General features: G+C 43.5%; 1 protein-coding gene across 4 annotated transcripts in view; it reads left to right on the top strand.

The window, feature by feature from the left end:
- The first annotated feature begins 4,052 nt into the window (after positions 1-4,052).
- Positions 4,053-21,420, top strand: part of SMAD5 (SMAD family member 5) — a 30,019-nt gene continuing 12,651 nt past the window's right edge. The window contains exons 1-2 of one of the 4 annotated variants that reach the window (XM_062638050.1): positions 14,796-14,986; positions 15,312-15,424. The gene's annotated coding sequence lies outside the window, so the exon portion shown is untranslated. Of the gene's footprint in view, positions 4,317-14,795; positions 14,987-15,311; positions 15,425-20,993; positions 21,193-21,420 lie in introns of those variants that run through there. The other 3 variants (XM_062638048.1, XM_062638047.1, XM_062638049.1) reach the window with 3 other exon arrangements.

Here is a 21,420-nt window from a genome sequence, read left to right as displayed (position 1 = left end):
TGTAAACTGGTTCTCTGATGCACAGATCAAATGCCAATGATGTTTGAAAGGTTTTTTTTCGAGCCACCTAAGACTGAATAAAACCATAATTTTACTACTTCATGGGGAAAAAGCTGTTAATGAGGGGTACCATGGTAAAGAAAACTGCTTTTTGGCTCTGCCTACCAACTGGCTTATTCTGCTTCCAAACAATTGGTCCCACTTATGAGCAGACCGTAGTGTATTTACTAAGTACCATCAAGCATTCCCAGACCTCATAGTTTTATGACTGTGAAACACTTGGATATTATCATCTCACCTCATGATACAGAGTCTCTCTATTCAAGTTTATACATGACGTGAAAAGTCTCCGAGATGTACTCCGAGGTGTAAAATGAGTGTAATTCCCCTGGAATGAAAGAGACGTGCCAATGTATATCAAGTGAAACTATGGCCCACAGTGTCTCAAAGACATTTGCTTTTGTCTAGCAAACAAGCAAACAAACGTTCTTCATTTCAATGGAAAGCAACATTTATGTTTCTCCTTGCTCATGTACAGAAGGAGATCAAAGATGGCACAATCCCTTCTTACTAGGCAGCGTTTCACTACCAGACAATTAATATGATAGTATCAGGGAAATGAAAATCCATTCCATACCAAGGTGTTTCCCCTCATGGACTGGAAAACCACTCGGTTTATCATTTTCTGTCTTTAGGCAAAAAGGTAACTCTTATTTGCATGATTGTCAGTTTCTGCTTGAGAATACGAGATTTACTTAAAAACAAGCTCAGCCAGCTAAATGAAATGCCAATGGCCTTATTATCCTGAGAGAGCAAAGCACTTAAGCCCATGATTAAAATGAAGTTAATTGAATTTAAGCCTGTACTTAAAGCATAGCCATAAATACTTCACTAAATAGCCAGGAGATTATTCTCATGCTTAAGTGTAGCACTAATCAGTATTTTCCTAAACCCAAAGTTTATAGCCTTCTATGAGCAGTTCCAAGTATCCCACTAAGAAAACTGGCACCAAAATCAGGGTGTTTCTAAGGAATTTGTTTGACAGAATGAAGTTCAAGGTGCTGCTTATACAGCAAATAGGCAGAGTAGGTTGGAAACAAGAACACAAACATTAAAATCTGGGTGTGATGAGTTATGTATAAGAAAGGCAGGAAAAAGCCTGTTTCAAGTTGAATTGTGTGGTTTTCTCACAAACACATCCCTGGTAATGTAGAACGGAAACATCTCCGTGTTCTACGAATTTAGGGGATAGTGGGAAGTGCAGTGCAACTATAACTGCTCTGCATTTTCACACCTGAGATCCTCTGTATCAGGTTGGTCTTTGGAATTCAAAATTGGGAGTTGAATTAAAAATGTCAGCTCTGAAGTTGCCTGATCTAGTGGAAGGTGTCCCTGCCCATTGCAGGGTGTTGAAACCAGACGATCTTCAAGGTCCCTTCCAACCCAAATCATACTGTGATTCTACAAGCCTATGGACGTATTGAGAAAGCCAAAGTGGTACACTAACAACCAGTTTCATAGTTTTTGACCAGAAAAGTTATGTTCCTATTACCAGTTGCATTTTATATGTGTAATTTGTAACTATGTAATGGTATTTTTAGGATGGTGGAGAAGCAGAACTGAGGTATCACACAATTTGGAAAAAATGCAGACCAGAATGGTACTTTAGACAATAAAATATGACTGCAGTGAGATTTGAGCTTCAGGATGAAAAGCAGCTCTCCTAACACAAGTGAAGAACACAAGTATGACCCAACTAGGTGGGATCAACGTTCTGCCCAGCTCAAGTGTCTTGCCCAACAGGCAGTAGCAGAGGATGCCCAGAGGAAGAATGCAAGTACAAGGCAGACAGTAATGGCACAGAATACTCACCAACAATTGGTAGCCAAGGGACTTCTGAAGCCAAAGGTCAGTATCTTTGTATTTACTGACCTTTAACAGGTTTTTCTTTCATGAATAGCTCTGTCACTGGTTTTGGTTTTTGAACTTCTGTAAACTTTTAGTCCCACAGTGTTCACTGGCAGAGATTTGAGCTCCTTACAGCACTTTATGTGAAGAACTACTTTTTTCTCCTCAAAAGCCCGCAGCTAAGCTTCCTTTCACCTCCTCCAGAACTGGAAGGCAAAGTCTTCTTTCACCTTCCCTGTTCCACCTGGGCTTTTTGCAGATGTCTGCAATATTCTTTCTCAGCTCTTTCCAGGTGGAAAAGACTACTTAGACATTCCCTGCATTGGACAATTTGATGCTTCAGGTCATTCTTTTTTGGCATTGTCTGTGCCTCTGCCAGATGTAGGATTTGTTTATCAGATGGAAACTGAGCCCACTGCCTGGATCCTGAGATGCAGGTGCACCAGGAATTCAGTGTCAGAGTGACCCGCTTTGCTTTGTTTGCCATTCCGTTTGTGGCTATTCCTGACATTCAGTGAACTCCTTGGTGACCAAAAATACATTCAACACCTGCATCAAACTATTATAAATTATTGTTCCTGAGTAATAATGCTCGAGCACATCATCTTGGAAGTGACTTCACTCCCACATGTGCTGCTTTACTTTTATAGTTATACCAAATTTCATCTGTCTTTTGTTTCCCACTCAGTACAGTGAACTCCTTCTTCCGTTCTTCACATTGAGTCCTCATCTTCACTTCCCTGGCCAACTTTTTTACCCACAGATCATCTTACTGCCTTTTCCAGCTCACTGAGCACTACATTGAGCAGCATCAACGTGCAATACACCTGTGAAAATCCACTTCCCTCTACCATGGAAAGTAACCAGATACTTGAGTAGCAGTACCTTCTCAGGAGACCATTACCTCCTTTCTCCTGGCAGATGATCTTCCCTGAGAAAGGTGGGAAACATTGTCAAGAGTCTTTTAGAAATCCATGTAGGATATATCATTATCTTCCTTACACTGACTGAATCCTTCAAAGGAATCCAGTAGTGATCTGCAGAGCCTGACTCCTTGGACAAGCCATGTTCATCCTTCCTCACTATACTCTTTACGGGGGGTGTCTGAACCTTCTTTTCTATTGTTGGCTTAAATCTTGCCAGATAGGGGCTCTAGCAAGGGTCTCCAGCTTGCAGTGTGAGGGAGACACAAGGTTTCTCAAGAACTAGGGTTTGAGAGGGTTGAGCTGATCGTTTAGACACAACCCTTGTCAGCAACCCCCATCCCCGGCAGTGTTCGAGGCCAGGTTGGATGGGGCTTGGAGCAACCTGCCCTAGTGGAAGGTGGCCCTGCCCATGGCAGGGGTTGGAACTGGGTGACCTTTAAGGTCCCTTCCAACCCAAGCCATTCTATGGCTCTATGATCTTCAAGAAGATCAATGGCTAGTAATTAGATATAATCATAATATTCTCATTATTTTAGTAAGAACTGCTTTGATTCTTCAAGCATCTAATTGCATGAACTTTATTTTCTGTTTTACATTGTTCTCCTAGGGAGTGCTGCTGTCAGACTGTTCCTGGACTTTGAAACCTCTGTGAGCTCTGTTGTCAACAAGACTAATAGGCTTTTATTGTGTTTAACTCACAGAGCATGAGCATGCAGACTTACAATGTTAGTCTCCACTTTTGCCATCTTTGTATATAACATAGAGAATGGTGAAATGCAAATGGAGAAGGCCTGATATGAAGATCATTTGTGCTTTATAATTGTATTTCTTACATGAAAAATGCCATTATCCTAATTACACTGGCCTGTTTTGAGGTTTGTGTGTCTGCATGTGTGCACAGATGTACCATGTAAATGCCTTAAATGTGTGTATATATATTTATATGTGCATATAGATTTATATGTATTAAACATGTATATACACATTTATATGCATTAAATGCATCCAGATTGCGAGTATTCTTCCTATGCACAGAGACTTAATGCAAAGAGTCAATACATTGTGATTGTAATAGCTCCCATTTTGCAACCTAGATAAATTATTCACTAAAAGGGATCAGGCAGCTCTGGCAGAGCCGGGATTTACACCGGGAAAGAGCTTTTGATCTACAGATTGTAAGAAAGACACAGCACAAAAGATGGCTGCGTTGCATCGGAGCGAGGAGCGTTATTACAGGATGAAGGAAGGAAGCAAAAATAGACCTGACACACAAGTTTTGCTGAAAGTTTCTAAAGTGGGAATTTGAATTCTCTGCAGCCGACTCTGGGCGCGCTGCTGGGTGTGTTACCCGATCCGGAGCTGGGGACCCTCGGCTCCTCCCCGCCGCCAGCATGGGAGGAAGAGAGGAATAGGAATCACTTGGAAGTGAGCTAGGGCAAAAATAAAGGCTCGGGAAATGGAGCTGCAGTAAGTTGCTGAAAGGTAAAGCCCTGTTCATTTGTTACTGCTTCTTGCTTTGTTTTCTTCTTACGAGCGCCTGCCTGCCACTTGGTTTGCTATGCTTTGAAGTGCGTTTTGCAGCAGGGGGAAGGAGATTCGCGGAGAGGGCGTCACTTATAAAAGTTTCCAGATTTTACTGAGCTTGTTTGTTTCCTTCTCTTTTTTTTTTTCTAAAGGGTGTGTGTGTGTGTGTGTGTGTGTGTGTGTGTGTACTATTCGCAATGCAAGTGGGCGATGTGGCCAAGGTCTAAATATACGCCTGTGGAAACAGAACCCCACAGATAGCGACACCGATAGCAGAGGCTATTGTTAACTTTTGGGATTCCAATTAAATCCTGCAATGTTAAACATTTATTTAATTACTGGATAGCGAGCAGGAATTCTCCCTGGCTAACTAATGGAGTCGGAAGAGCGCAGTAAGGGAGAGCTGTTTCTCCTACCTCCCCCCAAATCTAAATAGCTATAGGCAAGCACAGGCTCGAATAGGAACATTCAAGGACAAAAAAGTTGCAGCTTTGTTTTAGGAGTTATATTTCAGTGGGGTAAGTGAACTATATTGCATGTATTTTTCCATATCTCTGGCTCAATCCAAACATAACATTCCAAAGGATAAAATCTGTTACAGAATAAAACCGACTTCGTGACAGCTGAACTTCCATGCGAAGTCTAAAAATGATCTAAAAGCGCCTTGAGAATCCTAAATGTCATTCCCAAGATGTGGTGAATTGTAATTAGGGCTGGGAACTATTTTAGTGACAGTGCCTTACATGGGGCCCATGGAAGCAGCTAAGGCATTTATGAACTTGGTGGGTTTTCTTCCTTTACATACAAAGGTTTTTAGACAATAACAATGATCCCAATTTATTTCAGATTTGCAAAAATGGAACCAAAACTGAAAATGTGTTGTTTGCCCTTTGATTTCCCTTCCTGTATTTCCTTTTAAAGCATAGGCCATAGGGCAGTGCATAAAGAGTGGAAGAAAGCTCATCAACAATCAAATAGTGAATGAAAAATAACTTTTTAATTATTATGAGAAAAACCCTTGTGTTTTTCTCATCTGTCTTCTCCAAAAGGTTTAATTTTTGTTTTAGACAACGATCTGGTTCCCCTTCTCCTAACAAAAAGCAAAGAAAGGAAAAATACAATTCCAATGGAAAAGAGAAGCCAACAGCTTGCAGCATGCTGCCCAAAGCCTGCACTGCACCATGCCCAAGAGCACTTTAATTTTATAATAGACATTATTATGCTTGTATATGCAGATCTTGATACTGTAGAGGAAATTATTAAACCCAACTATTTGGTCATGAGGGTGGAAAAGAAAAAGCTGTGTCCCTAAGTGTGCCACAAAATTTAAATACAGGTTTAAACACAAGACCCAGCATCTGTAACTTGGGGACCTGGGCAGGAATACACCCAGAAGGAGAAAGTCAGGTCCTGTCAGTTCCTACATGAGAAAGCTCCAGCACTTGGCATTGCCATCAGTAATTGCTTTGTGTTGTGAAATCCTGAGGTGATAAAGCTGCTGTTAGAAAGTTGGCCTGTGAGTAATTAAGCGTAGGTCTGGCTATTAAAACCTGGTTTGTTACTCATAGGCTACACTCATCTGCTGTGTCTTCTGTTAAGATACAGATAAACTCAGCGTCCTTTTCCTTGGTCTCAGCCAAAAGTAACTGCATAATGAATAGGTTTTAGCCATAGGGATTGTTCAGACATACATTGTTGGACGAATTACCTTTATCGTAATAGGTACAATTATTGTAATAGACGGCTTCTATTTCAAACTGTTCCTTTTTCCTTTCATTTATTCCCAGAGGACATGCTGGAGGATGAGTACCTTTCTTTCTTCATTTAATGTTTAAAATATTGATTTTACTCAGAAGGAAAAGTTTCCTTTTTCTTTTTTTCCTTAAATTTCTGTTTCAGAGTGTTTCTGTTTATTATATTCAAGCTTGTCCATAGAGTGGGTGTAACCAGGGGCAGAATTTGGCCCATGATGTGAACTGAATTTTTAGGGCTTCCACTATTTAGAGCTCTGTTGAGCTAAAAATAGTTTTCCTGTGGTTTTGGCCATGGAGCCACAAATACAAGTTTTCAGTGCACAGTTATTGTGGATGTTGGTCCCAACTATTGCTACAAGCAATGGAATTCCAGCTCATGAGTCTGCCAGCAGATGATTATGTTGAGTGTGAGACTACAGTTATCTTCTCACTGTCCCGAAGTGAGAACGATTCCCACCCAAACGTCAGGCACTTTCCAAAGGGACCGCTCTGAGAAGGCAACACTTGGGCTGGGGAGTGAAGAGCCCCAGGAAAAATTGGGTCTGTGCAGGTGACAATACTGGGCATGTTGTGATAGGACAAGGGGAATGGCTTTAACCTGCCAGAGGGGAGGCTGAGATGAGCTCTTAGGCAGAAGCTCTTCCCTGTGAGGGTGCTGAGGCGCTGGCACAGGATGCCCAGAGAAGCTGTGGCTGCCCCATCCCTGGCAGTGTTCAAGGCCAGGTTGGACACAGGGGGCTTGGAGCAAGCTGCTTTAGTGGAAGGTGTCCCTGCCTGTGGCAGGGGTTGGAACTGGATGAGCTTTAAGATCCCTTCCAACCCAACCCATTTTCTGGTTCTATAACAACACTGAAGAATACACTCAGGAGGCTATCCAGAGGTCTTGGTCTGGCTGCCACAGACACCTTTTAGGAGGCAGGGGCTATCCTCTGAGCTTAGCAGTAGGAGTCAGACTCCAAAAAGTGTTCATATACTGTGAGATCGCATTCTGGAAATAGTTGGGAATCACTGACCAGCAGAATGAGAATACTGGTACTGCTGATGCAATGGTGAGGGTAAGCTGGGGGATGGTCCAGAAAAATAGCAACACCGGAGGAATACCAAAGGAATTGTGGCATTTACAATTTTTTATCCCTTCCTGTGTGAGAGCAGTGTATTAGGTTGTGTTAATCAGCTGGGACATTTATTCCATGCCTCTGGGAAGGTTTCCACCCCTTGTTCCAAGAAGCAGATCCAATTCAGCAGTATGACCAAGCGCTATCCATAGGTGTCAATGGAAGAGGCTTCACAGCCTGATGTGGACTTTGTGACAGTTCTCAGGCAAAGGCTTCTCTCAGTTACCACTTCTTACATATCTTGCTCTTCCTGCAGTCTTTTTTCTCCTTCTTGGAATTTTGCTTTGTTTTTTTTATTAGTTTTCCAGACGTTCATTTCTTGAATCGCATGTCTAGTTTTGCACCCCTCGCTGACTCCCAGATCTGTCAAACTGGATACACCATCCCTAAGATACACACGTTTTAATTCTGTGGAGTGTGAGAACTTACAAAACCTTTACGTAATGCCTTTGTTTCTAACGTCCTCATAGACCTACCAGTATTCAGTAACACATCACATTTATTCTTGCAGTCTGAGAAGAGTTTGCAGCTTTAGACTCACTTGGGAAGTATAACTTGAGCTTGCCTTTCCCTCCCCTGGCCTACAATTTCATGTTAACATCTCGTACCCATAGCTTCAGGAGACAAGACTAATTCTTCTCTCCCTTCCTCTGTACTGCTGTGTGAGTTGAGTCACGCAAGGTACCCAGAAGTGTGGCTGTAACAATAACAGGGTACATAATTTATTCTCATAGCATTCAAAGGCTGTAAGCCTTTGATTGAGTGTAACTTCACAGGAGCCTGCACCGCCAAGGGACTGGCAGATAAACACCTTTCATATATTTCCTCCAAACGTTAAACTCTTTTTTCTTTTTTCACTTTTTTACATATGTGATGCAATGCGTACAACCTTTGTATTGCCTTCTTGTTGTGAGGCAGCCACTTAGCATCTAGCACCCTTGCTCTCAGTGTGCTGTAACTCGCAGGGCTGTTTAAGAGGACTAAATGGCCAGAGCCAATGCCACCTCCCTTTCCACTTGCTGAACTCTGCTCAAACTTAACACTGCTTTTCAGCCTCAAAAATATACGTAAAGGTATGTATAGTATGTTAGCCCCTCCTTAGCCTTTCCCACCCTGAAACTTTTCAAACAGGGATGGCATGTTCCTCTCTTCACTGCCAAAAAAACCCTGAAATTCCTTTCTCAGCCTTTCCCCCTTCCCCCCTTTCTTCTCAGCTGACAGCTGTGAGAGTGGAACCTTCTTGAGCTATCCGAACCATCTCCCCCAGTCCTGTTTTGAAACTAGATTTGGATTAAATAGTAAGCCATCTTTCACAATGCAGGAGTTTTTTAACATAGGTAGAAAGTGGTTTTGCAAATGCTTCATGTGGGTAAAGGCATGATAACTGGTTTTATATGTATACTCATATACACACACACACATATATATATATATATATATATGTAAAACCAGCTTTCCCCCTTCTCCCCCAGCAATTTAGAGAGTTGACAGAGAATGAAGTGGAACAGTGCAGTCATTTCAGAAGTCACAGGAAGGCCACCGTTGCAGAATAAAGCAACTTCCCCCCCCCGCCCCGGCCCCCGACCATTTCCTTATAATTCAAACAATCTATTTGATTTTCAAACTATTCATTTCTAGACAAACAAAAATCTCATGCAGAAATATAGGGATTGTATTCAAAATCTGGAGAGAAACATCAAAATAATGTAATTTAAGATGCTTGTTGAACTTCATGGTTGCTTCTCAACCATACAAACTGGTGGTAGGTCTTTTGTTGTTTTGTGCTTTGATCAGGTTGTAAGGTTATAGTAGCTCCAGCACACACATCTACAGTAATGTTGGTTTATGAGAAGGCAGTTTTCTATCTTCATTGCTTTTGGGTTGTGTGTAAAGGAATCCAAGACGGGTACTTTGGTTGACTTTAAAGACAGGACCAAAAGCATAAACGTGTGCAGTTGTCTCTGCAAAATCTGAACATACAATTAGCAATTAAACATTCAGGTAAGTAGAAGGTTAGCTTGTCTTTTTTCCTTGGACCACCACAGCTGCGTGTCTGTGTGTTGGAAAATCTTGGTTTGCCAATGCTAAAGAGGATTGATGGTTCCATGAGTTGTAAAATTCATGAATTCATGAAACCACTTGATTTCTAGAAACCGTTTAGGATGCTCTGAGTCGTCTTGTTGCAAGCCTTTCATTGAACTTGGTATGTCAGTAAAGTGGACCCAGTGGAGCGTGGCTGTAGAGATTAAAGCAATGGAAACCATGTATGAAGTACACAGTGGTGAAGGTGGTGTTAACTTAATGGTGTCACCTTAAGGGTACACAGAGTTGAACAATCAGATCACCAATGTCATTTACTTTGTCCTTTGTCTCACTGACTGAGATTACTTGACTGTAGACACTTGAGGTGTGCCCATTAGAGGAAGCCTATTCTTTAGGTGGCAGATCATATTTATATTGCCATATTCCAAAACAGTCTGTACACTCTGCTTAAGAATCACTGCTTTCTGAGTGGAGTGCTGCAAGCAGGCACGTCCAACCTGCCTGTTGTTTAAAATTGAGACCATTTGGAAAACTTAGTTTTGGAAAACTTCAGTTTTCCTCATCCTCTCCCATACACTTGCATGCACACCTTCAGCACTCCTCATCGTTTGAGCTCTAAAACCTCCGCAAGAGGCAGCACAGGGGAGCTCTACGTTGTAGATTGCTCTGACAGTACGCAACCGTTTTGTAACTTCTCAATAAGAGAACATTTTGTTTTGCAGAGACACGACGGCTGGCACATGAACAACACCTAAAATGCCTGCTGCCAATTTGTTGTTTGTTACTTGGTTTATTAATTAAGTTACACAAAAGATTTGGAAGACGACCAACAGTTGGGGTTTTTTTTTTGTCCCATAGTTTGGACTGCCCGGCCAAAGCAGAACAATTGCTGGTGCACAGATATATTGGAGTCGCCAAAGGTTAGCGCTGTTCTGAGGCTAAATTACACCAAAGCTTTGCTCCTTCCCCACTGTCATGAACTTTGGTAGAGATATCTTCTTGGGCTCTTAATTGACCTCTGTATAGATCTGATCAGAGTACACTGGTGCAAAATACTTCTGTTTACCTCAAAAATAACCAAGAGCCACATGGGTTTGAACCAGAAGAAAATGTCTTTGAAGCTCAGATGTATTTGAAATGGAAACTTCCATTTGGTTCATTGGATATTTTTCCCTCTTTCTACAAACTTTATGCTGTGAGATTTTATTTTGGTTTGTTTTTTTGTTGTTTTTTTTTTTTCAAAATTTTTTTTTTTTAATGTTTTACCCTTAATTCACACAAATAAAACCTGGGGTTTCATGTGGCTTCTTTTTCACTTAGTTATATATGTATTTGATACATATTTATATCTAAAATAACTTTTCCATTCTATTTCCCTGTCTCTAACATTTCTCTCCAACAGGAATTTGCTTGATAGCAAGATTCCCTTGGCATGCCAGATGCCCCTTAACTGCTGCAAGACAGAGTAGTTACCCGTCCTACAACAAAGATACAAGCTTATGTACAGATGATGATTTTGCCCCATATTCTTTGTTCCTACACACGCTGTAGGAATTTCTGTGGTGGGTGAGACCGGGATTCAGTTTAGGTCAATGCCGTGTCTGACACAGGCTCCAATCGGCCTTCTCTGAGGAAGGCGACTTGTGCTTTCCTTATCTTCATGTAGGGAAAGCTTCCTCTTAAAATCACTTTGTGGGCTGAAGCGTTCAATACTTTCCCCTAATTGTGGATGTTGGCGATGCCCATTTAAAGCTCAATTGCCCAGTGCCATCAGGGTGCAGGCCTCAGCACTGATCCCAGGCACCACACGGCACTGGGCAGCAGGGCCGGCGGCGGCTCAGCCCCTGCAGCGCCGGCCATCGTGGCATTCAGCCCTCAGCTGCCATTGGGGCCTCCAATAGGCACCGGCAGAGGTGTTTCATGGGGGGTCACTGCGGAACTGCACTGATCCTGAGGTAAATTATTTATCCCTCCCTCTTGGGGTGAGTTTTTTCTTCATCCAGACCCCCAAACACTTCTATTTTCTCTGATTTCACTTGGTTTTGTGGGTACAAGCTGGATCCCCAAAGGCCCTTCATGCCGCATCCCCTCAATCTATTCCAGCCCTCCCTGCTGCCACCCACTTATTTATTCCACTTGGTTTTGTGGGTACAGTCTGCATCCCCTCAGCCCAGCCCAGCCCAGCCCAGCCCTTGGATCAGCTGCCGGCCATTGCGGCCTCCAACCCTCGGCTGCCATTGAGGCCTTCAACAGGCCCCAGCAGAGGCATCCTCCTAAGGGGTTACTGTGGAATGGTGCTGATCTTGAGGTACATTTTTTATCCTCCATCTCAGGCAGAGTTGTTTTTTTCATCTACAACCCCCAATGCTTCTACTTTTTTCCCTATTTCACTTGGTTTTGCGGGTACAAGCTGGATCCCCACAGGCCCCCCCTCCACATCCCCTCAGCCTAGCTGAGCCTTCGGAACTCAGCCCCCCCAGCACCAGCCATTGCAGCCTCCACCCCTCAGCTGCCACTGGGGCCTTCAATAGGCTCTGGCAGAGGTGTTTTGTAAGGGGTCACAGGGAGACTGCAATGATCTCGAGGTAAACTTTTTGTTCCTCCATCTTGAGGTGAGTTATTTTATCAACAACAGGCCCCTATGTTTTGCTTTTTTTCTCTATTCCACTTGGTTTTGAGGATACAATCTGTACCCCCTCAGCCCAGCCCAGCCCAGCCCTTGGATCAGCTCAGCTGAGCCTGGACCCCAGCCCCTGCAGCGCCAGCCATTGTGGCCTTCACCCCTAGACTGCTAGTGGGGCCTCCAATAGGCCCCAGCAGAGGCGTCCTCATGAGGGGTCACTGCGGATCCGCACTGATCCTGAGGTAAATTTTTTATCCCTTCGTCTCAGGGCGAGTTGTTTTTTTATCAGCAACCCCCAACGCTTCTGTTTTTTTCTGTTTCACTTGGTTTTATGATATAAGCTGGATTCCTGCTGCCTCCCTCAATCACCCCACCATCCCTGTCCCCATTCTTTCAGCCCACCCAGCCCTTGGATCTAGTCCCTGCAGCACCAGCCACTGAGGCCTTCAATGGGCTCCAGTGGAGGCTTTCTCAGGAGGGGTCACCGCAGAACTGCACTGATCTTGAGGGAAACTTTTTATCCTTTTTTTTTACCCCTCCTTCTTGGGAGGAGTTGGTTTTTTTCATGCAGAACCCCCACCACTGCTATTTTTTCTCTATTTCACTTTCTTTTGGGGGTATAAATTGGATCGCCACAGGCCCTGCCACCAGGCTCCCTCAGCCCAACCCTTGCCATCTCCCCCTGCAGTGCCGGCCATTGTGGCCTTCACCCCTAGACTGCTCCTGGAGCCTTCAATAGGCCCCGGCAGAGGCATCCTCATGAGATGTCACTGCAGAACTGTGCTACTCTTGAGATAAATTTTTTATCCCTCCCTCTCAGGGTGAGTTTTTTTCATCAACAGCCGCCAATGCTTCCATTTTTTCTCTGTTTCACTTTGTTTTGTGGTACAAGCTGGATTCCTGCTGCCCTCCTCCCCCCCCTCCCAGTCCCTGTTCCCATCCCCTCAGCCTAGCCCAGCCCTTGGATCAGCCCAGTTGAGCCTTTGGATCTCAGCCCCTGCAGCACTGGTCATCACAGCCTCCACCCCTCAGCTGCCACTGGGGCCTTCAATAAGCCCCAGCAGAGGCATTTCATAAGCGTACACTGGGGACTGTGTTGATTCTGCAGTAAATGTTTTATTCCTCCACCTTGAGGCGAGCTACTCTTCAACAACAGTCCCCACATGTTTTGCGTTTTTCTTTCTTTTGTGGGTACAAGCTGGAACCCCCCAGGCCTAACCCCCACATCCCCTCAGCCCAGCCCAGCCCAGCCCTTCGCACTGTGCCCCATTAGCCCAGCCCAGCCCTCCCTCCCATATTGCTTCCTCCCCTCAGCACCACATATGCACTACGCTTCTCACTGCCATCAGAATTCAGGCCTCAGCCTTATGTTGGAGTGATGTGAGTGAAGAGCAGAGCTGAACATGGTTCAGCCCTTACACAATGCTCTAAGCTGTCTCATCTTCTGTAAGGGAAGCAGGACTTTGCCAGTCCTGCCCTGCGATATGAGGCCTTTGATTGGACAACTGGATTTATTACTGATTTCAGTGCAAGTGAGCTCCAGCCCTTGTCTGCCATTGGGGCCTTCAATAGGACCCAGCAGAGGTATCTTCATGAGGGGCCACTGCAGAACCACACTGATCTTGAGGTAAATTCTTTATCCCTTTTCTTACCCCTCCTTCTTGGGGTTATTTTTTTCGTGTAGAACCCCCAACAATGCTATTTTTTCTCTATTTCACTTTCTTTTGGGGGTATAAACTGGATCCCCCCCACCCCCCCGGCCCCATCCCTCTCCCCAGACCCTGGATCTCAGCCCCTGCAGCACCGGCCATCGCAGCCTTCCTCTCGGCTGCCATAAGGGCCTTCAATAGGCCCAAGCAGAGGTGTTTCATAGGGGTCACTGTAGGACCGCTCTGATAGTGCAGTAAATATTTTATCCCTCCATTTTGAGGCTGTTTTTTCATCAACAAACCGCAACGATTTTAATATTTCACTTTGTTTTGTGGGTACAAGCTGGATCCCCACAGGCCTCCTCATCATGTTCCCTCAGCCCAGCTCTTGGATCTCAGCCCCTGCAGTACTTGTCGTCATGGTCTTCACCCTTTGACTGCCACTGGAACCTTCAATAGGCCACAGCAGAGGCACCCTCATGCAGGGTCTGAGATGACCCTGAGGTGAATTTTTTTATCCCTCAGTCTCAGGGTGAGTTATTTTTTCACCATCAACCCCCAGCTTTTCCATTTTTTCTCATTTCACTTCGTTTTGTGGGTACAAGCTGGATCCCCACAGGCCCTTCCTGCTGCTTCCCCTCAACCCTGCCCTGGCATCTCAGCCCCTGCAGTGCTTGCTGTCACAGCCTTCACCACTCAGCTGCCATTGGAACCTTCAATAGGCTCCAACACAGGCATCCTCCTGAATGGTCACTGTGGAAGTTCACTGATCTCGAGGTAAATTTTTTACCCCTCCATTCAGGGTGAGTTGTTTTTTCATCAACAACCCGACACTTCTCTATTTCACTTTCTTTAGCGCATACAAGTTCGATTCCCGCAGTCCCAAACACTGCGTCTCTTCAGCCCTTTTATCAGCTCAGCTGAGCCTTTTGGATGTCAGCCCCTGCAGCACCGGCCATCGCGGCCTTCACCCCTCGGCTGCCACTGGCGCCTTCAATCAGCCCCAGCAGAGACATTTCATGAGGGGTCACAGCGAGACCGCGCTGATCTTCAGCACAACTCTTTATCCCTCCGTCTGGGATAAGGTGTTTTTTCGACAACAGCCCCCGAACGGTTCTCTTTTTCTCTATTTCACTTTGCTTTGCGGGCACACTCTAAATCTCCACCCGCCCTTCCCGCCGCGTCTGCGTCCTCCCTTTGCAGCGCGCATGCGCGGGAAGCGCAGCCTCCCGCCCGTGCTTTGGCCCCGCCCCTCTCGCACATCCGGGTCCCGGCGCTGGCCCCGCCGGCGCCGCCGCGCCGCTGTCCCCCTCCGCGGGCTCCCAATAAAGTTTTGTTGCTGAGCGGGCGGGCGGCAGCGGCCCAGCCCCTGCCTGCAGCCTCACGGACGGACGCTCTCCCTGGGTCGCCGCGGTGGAGCACGGCCGCCTCTGCTCCGTGTCGGGTGGGTCCGGGCGGGGGGACTGCGGTTAGCGTTGCCGGGGCGGGGGAACGGGCCTTTCCGAAACTTACAGAGGGGCCGAGGCCTCCCGCGGCGGCGCGGGGCTTTAGGCCGACCCGGCCCGGGCTGAGGGGGAGCGGCGTGTGGAGGGAAGAGCAGCCGCGGGAGGGAAAGGGGAGCGCAGGCTCGCGCTGCTGGGCTGTTAAAACACGCTCCGTGCCGATAAAAATAAGTCTGTGCACGTAACTGTAGGAGCGAACTGTTGCAACGCTAATGAGAGGCTCGGTGGTTTTTGTTTCTCTTTTTATTTATTTATTATTTATTTAAGACGAGGAGCTCGCTCCCGGCTGGAGCAAGGCCTTGGCCCAAGGAAAAGGGAGAGGAACAATTCCACGTTTCGGATCCCTTGGGAAAGAGAGGCGCTTTCCCGCGGAGGCGATGGTAGGGAACCCATACTTGTCCATCTCGGCCTTCCCTTGCGTGCACCCAGCCCTGACAGCTGCCTGACAACAGATGGGCCGCCCGAATGATTTAGAATGGCAATTTTTGTTTTCTGCGGGTTGTAAACTTAATAGAGGAAATATGGTCTTGCGGTTAAAAGCACAAGACTGGGAATCAAGTGATCTGGGTGCTTGTTCCACTTGGGTAGCTTCTGGTGGGACTTGAAGCTCGTTGAATGAAGCTATTTCTCAGTAAAACAGGGAAGAACTGATTTTACAGTAGTTGTTGACTGTATTATTGAATAGGTTCAGTAATAGTTGTTGTTTTGGTGGATCTGTGGGGATTCAGAGATTTTACTCAGTGAATAATTTGAGCTTTCACAAAACCTCCAAGAAATAACTGTCAACATTTGCATCAGCCTCTTAAGTTTTGCCGTGTCGGGGGTAATCAGATCGTTGGTATGTGATGGTTTTAGGTGAAATCTCTTGCTGGTTTTTATGTCTTTGTTGATTTACCTTCCATGGGTGGCTTTATAATACCAAAACCTGAAATTAACATTGTATATGTCAATTATGAAAGTTCTGCACAGAATATCTGATATTTTAAGGAATCACAGAAGTATGTTGAAGAGAAAGGGGGGAAAAAAAGGGTGGAAACAGTGTTGGAGTCATGTGCCCGTGCTCATCAAGAGTAATGTAACACTTTATGAAGCTGGCAGATGGTAGTAGTGGAAGTTAATAGCAGCAGCAAATAACTTAATTGAAGATGTTTCATAATTAGGGTGTTGTAACTTTTGAAAGTGCCCTGTCTGTGTGTAGAGTGCTGTTGGATTTAATGTCTTAATCCCTACCGTTTGATAGTGGTTTACTCTTACCGCTGATATTAAAATTGCACACTTGGTCTTGAAATTGCCGCTCAGTGCTTAATAGCGCTTACTTTTGCAAACAAAACCAAACTCCTACAAACCATGTGCTTACCGGGGTACCTGCCTTTGTGAAAGCTTTCTTTTCCTTTCCATTGTGGAGAAAATACACTTGAGGGAGGAATTTTCTTGGTTTTGTTAGAAAACATTCCTAGTGGAAGCCCAAGATGGGCAGTCCTGATGGGGATGAGAAGTGGGAAAGGAGGAAGAGAAGCTTCCTCTGCATTTCTTTCTCTGGATGGCAAAAGATCACTACAAAAGGGCATGCTGCTATGATACTTGTGGTGGTTGTATTTTGTCTGAGATTTGGAATTTTAACCTCTGATGGAACCTGAATGAGCTGTAACTGTGGACTTTGTACTACGTGGGTCTGGTTATGAAATCCAGTTTTTAATCTTGCACCTTGAGTGGATGGTCTCCTGGGCAGAGTTTTCATGATGGTAGAGTATTATCTGAGCTGGAAGAAGCTGTGTCTCAAGATGGAGTGCATGCACTCTATTAAGCAAATATCGGGGTTTATTCAAGTGGGTTTAGCAGCTTAGGTTGTGATTTTTAGTATTCCAGAGGATGCTTTTAATTTTAGTAAAATGTCCTCTATATTTTCTTTATAGTTCTTTAAAGAAAACTCAAAGAACTCCTTTGTTTCTCTTGGCTGAATTACCTACCTGCAGAGATGCTGCTGTAGCAATTCTGTGCAAGTTCTTGTACCTTCCTTCACCACCAGTTGAGCTGCTTTTTTGTTAGGTTTGTCTGTTAAATAAAAATACAAGTTTCTGCTAATGTCTATGATAGATTTGCCAAAAGTACTGTGTTAATATTTCTTCCTCAAAGATCTTTTAAGTGATTTTTAATAGCAACAGGTAAGGGAGCTCATGCTAAGAATTAAAAGATTCATTCTTGTGTGAGCTGAGAACACTTCAGATAGTTCATGGCTTACATTGATAAATAGCTCATTAAAAGCAAGTTGAACAGTAATTGAAGACTTTTGCAGTTATCATTAGTCTTAGTGCAAGTTCCTGCCCTGTTTTCTGGAAGCCCTTTTAGCCATATTCCTGTGACCACGTATAAAAGTTTGGCTGGCACTAGAGTGTGCTTGACCAGCGTGGGTTGGCAAGGTGCAGCCTGCTGCCTGCCAAGTCTGTATCCCTGCTGACCTACCACCAAGGTTGAGCCTGCCAGGACTGTCATCCCCGACAGAGGATCTTTGTCAGGATCGCTGCTACTGATACACCAGCTATGAAGTAGTGTCTCTGAATTCTGGGTCAGTGCATGTCACAAACTGACAAATTTAGAATACTTTGCCATTCATTCATTCTGTGCAAAGGGTGTGCGGGGGGAAAGCTGGTTGAATTACTATTGTCAGTGTTCCCTCCAATCCTGTAGCTTTTGTAAACTTGTCACAATCTTAATGCAATTCAGATGGTGTGGAAGCATATATGCACCCACACCCATACATCTTTATTTTTCTTCCCCTCTTTCAAAGCTTCATGAAATTTTAAAGTCCCTTTCAGATTACATTTTTTTGTTGCTAATTCACATTTTATTTAGGATCTTTAATGAAGGTCTTGCATAGGAGCATCAACATTTTTGGAAGGCTTTGTTCAACTTTTTTAACATATTTTAGGGGTTGTGAAAAATGTAAGATCCTTTGTTTTCCCAGCTTTTTCTCCAGTTGTAATTCCAAGGTAATTTCTAATCACCTCCTTGCTTGTCTGTGTCCACAGAATGAGCTTTTGTTTTCATGTTTAGTGAAATTCAGTAATGCTTTTGTATGTGATTTTTAACTAAGAAAGGGACGCTAACTTGCAGTTATCTGCTGTGGTTAGAGTAGATCTTAAGTAATCTTAAAAACATGAGGCAGTTTCAGGGCTGACTTTCAGACGTGCCGATTACTGTTGGTGATGGCATTTTTCAGCATAATGCTTCTGTTGGAAAGCACCAATTAGCAGAAATAGAAGTGTGAGAAAATGCACAGATCTGACAAAACACTTAAGGGAGAGAGGTTTTGGTTCAGAGATGGAATTTGTAGGTTTTGAGAACTTCTACAAAAGCTAATTGCTCAGTAGTTAGAGTAGCTGCAGACACCAGGGCCATGGGAGCAGTGGATTTTTGTGTTCTAAGCAGATGCCTTAAGAAATAGATATTAACTTTGTTCAGGCGTGGGAAGTTTTCTGTGTTTCTCCCCTGTATCACAGTTAAGATCAAGTTTTGCCATGATGCAGACTAAATTCAGACCTTTCTGTTCTTTGGTTATACTCTTTCTGGGGTTTTCTTGGCATCAGTTGGGAGCGAGGGTGCTTTTGAAATGCAGTACAGCTCTATTAGTGAACTCCTGACTGGACCTCTTTTGTTATAGAAATCATGATCACTTGTATTATTTCTTAAGAGTAATTATTTTGAAGACTTTAAGAAAAACGAGAAGCATGGCTTTTACTATCTGGCTTTTATGATTCCACTTCTGTGTACGATGTATTACTGCTTGTGCTTGGCCTCAGAGTTTTTATGATGTTTCCTTTAAGAGAGTGCTAGTTAAATACTTCTCAGTTGACAGAGCTAAATGCTTCAATTTTATTTTCTTTTTAAGCTGTGTTAGATGATGTACAGATGTGGAAATGAAAAGAACAAGCATTGTGTGAGAAAGCCATGTCTGAAGTTGTCAGTGCATTTTTGTGCTTGGAGAACAGTTCATGGTTAGTAAAAGTTTTGAAGATACCAGACAATTCCTTTCTGTTCTTGTTTACATGTAGTATTAGTTAGAATATATTGCCTTACAAGGCATGTTTCAAGCAAAGAAATCTAGTGCTGGTATAAAAACATTTATGGGTTCTGGTGAACTGGATGTACATTTGGATATGCAAGCTCAGTTCTGATAAAAACACCACAAGTTCCTTTTTGATACCATTTATAAAATCTCCTTTCATCTTTTACTTGCCCTTAAGGGGAGGAGAGGAAAAAATTAGTTATATCACTGGTGATCTGCTTCATGGCTAAAATGTTGCACAGGATAATTGAAGAAAACCCCTTTCTGTTGAAGGGCTATGAAGTGGTATGAGATTCGTAGGCCCTTTGGGTTTATTACCCAAGTTTTTAACCAGTGTGTAACCTTGGGATTTATCTTATCCTTGATGTATATGGGAAAATTGTGGAGCTAACATTTCTTCTATATTTGTCCTCAAGGAAGGGCTGTAATGCATATCATTGCATGGGACTGTGTGCTGGGCTACAAGGTAAGACATAGACTTGGGAAAACTATAATAAAACCCAAGTGTAATTCCTGCCAAGAAGTTTGGAGGGAAAGAAGGACCTTCATAAAACCAGGTGAAATTGATGTGCGAGGTTGTAGTTGTAGACAATTTTGAAGAAAATATTGATGGTTGGATATAGCATAATATGCTGTAATTGAGTTTGAGTGTTCTGTGTGCATATATAATATATTAATGTGTGTATGAAGTCAAAATACTTGAGCATTTCTAAGTTGGAAGAGGCAGTAAAGTTAAGCACAGTTTTAACTGCTCTAATGAACTACCAATTGTGTAGCTGGTTATAAGTGGTGGTTTGTTTCTATTCTGAAATTGAGTCTCAAAGCAGCTTCTAACCATGAGCACTGAGGTTCCTTAGTTCAGACTGGGTATGGTGCTACAGGAAGCTGTCTTAATTTGCAACAAAGTAAATTAAGCAGGAGAAGAATAGTGCTTGTGCATTCGAAATACAGGCTTAGTATTGGCAGCAGGGAAAGATGAAGACTGTCTAGTTGTTAACCCATTTTATTCTTACCCTTGTAACCCTTGTAAGAAGAAGCATCTATTGCCATGCTGCTGGAGTGATGGGCTGCTTGGTTTAATGATACTTTAGATTTTGCAAGTGGGGAAATTAGTTTAGAATAGATGGCAGAACATGTTACATAAGAAGTGCTGCTCATTAAAATAAATACACTACACTTAATTTTATATTGATCTATTCTGCTGTGAGTCTTGCTAGACCCTTTTAGCCAGAAGGAGATTCCTTTCTAGTGAATCAGATTTATCTGCCAAACTTGTTGGTTTGATATAGTATGCTAAGAAAACCTCAGAAGAGGAACCAGAAAAGTAGTTGAGTTGCTTAGTGTTGTGATGGTAGATGAAAGGTAGTCTTTTCTTCCCATCTTCGAAGCTGAAAAGTAACTTGTAAGTTCTGCTGTTAGCCCAGTTTATTTATGTGTAGCTGGCTTGATGAGGTATTAAGAAGGGGTCAAACAATGGATCTGTTCACACAACTAGTTTCCTTCCATTTGCTGAAGTCATTAACAAGAACTTTAAACATATAAATAATGCATGCCCCAAAGTCCAATTTAGATACATTTACTTCCTTTTATTCTTACCCATTAAAAGCCCCCTCACACTACCCCTTGCAATGCATTGCACTCACTCTTTAGAGTGTTTGTAACTATTACTTTATTTTAAATGTAATAACATGTTTTCCAGCTGATGTTCTCTTCTAGCTCAGCTGAAAATTTATTTAATAAAAGCAGGTAATGTGTAATAGGTCCTCTGCCTCTTAAGGAAAGTTAAGAAAGCGCCCCCCCCCCCCCCCCCCCCCCGAAAGCTGTTGCCAGCTGGGTCTAGAGGTGCAATAATACATGTAATTTGTGCAACACTATGAACGAAAATGTGACTCTCAAGCATTTGTTTCTGTGCTCAAGTCTTGGTGACGTGCTGCTGTACTGCAGTCACAGGTCATAAGGTGCACTTTTAAAGCCTCAGAAGAAATTGATTGTAAATATAGATGATGTGGTGATGCTGTTCCTAGCAGATGCATGATTACTGAGAAACCTTTCAAAAATCAGATGCTGAAATGATATTAAATACAAGTAAGTGTTTTAAATGGATTGTGCTTCTCATTCAGGTATTTTATCATGAAAATGCTTGGTTTCTACATAAATACCTGAACGTGCTGCTCTATGGCCTTAAATAGCTCCAAAGAAGGAAACACTCTTAAGTGTAAAACTAATTCGTGAAGCTTTTTAATTCTGCCTTGCTTTCTTAAGAAGCAAAAGCTGTAAACCTTCAGTATTTTTGCCTTCCAAAATGAACTTCTG

Source organism: Pezoporus occidentalis, unplaced genomic scaffold (assembly GCF_034315485.1).
Source record: "Pezoporus occidentalis ecotype Australia unplaced genomic scaffold, CSIRO_AGI_Poc_V1 ctg55, whole genome shotgun sequence".
NCBI lineage: Eukaryota > Metazoa > Chordata > Aves > Psittaciformes > Psittacidae > Pezoporus > Pezoporus occidentalis.
Note: the sequence above shows the minus strand (reverse complement) of the source record. Positions and strands in the feature narration are given on the sequence as shown.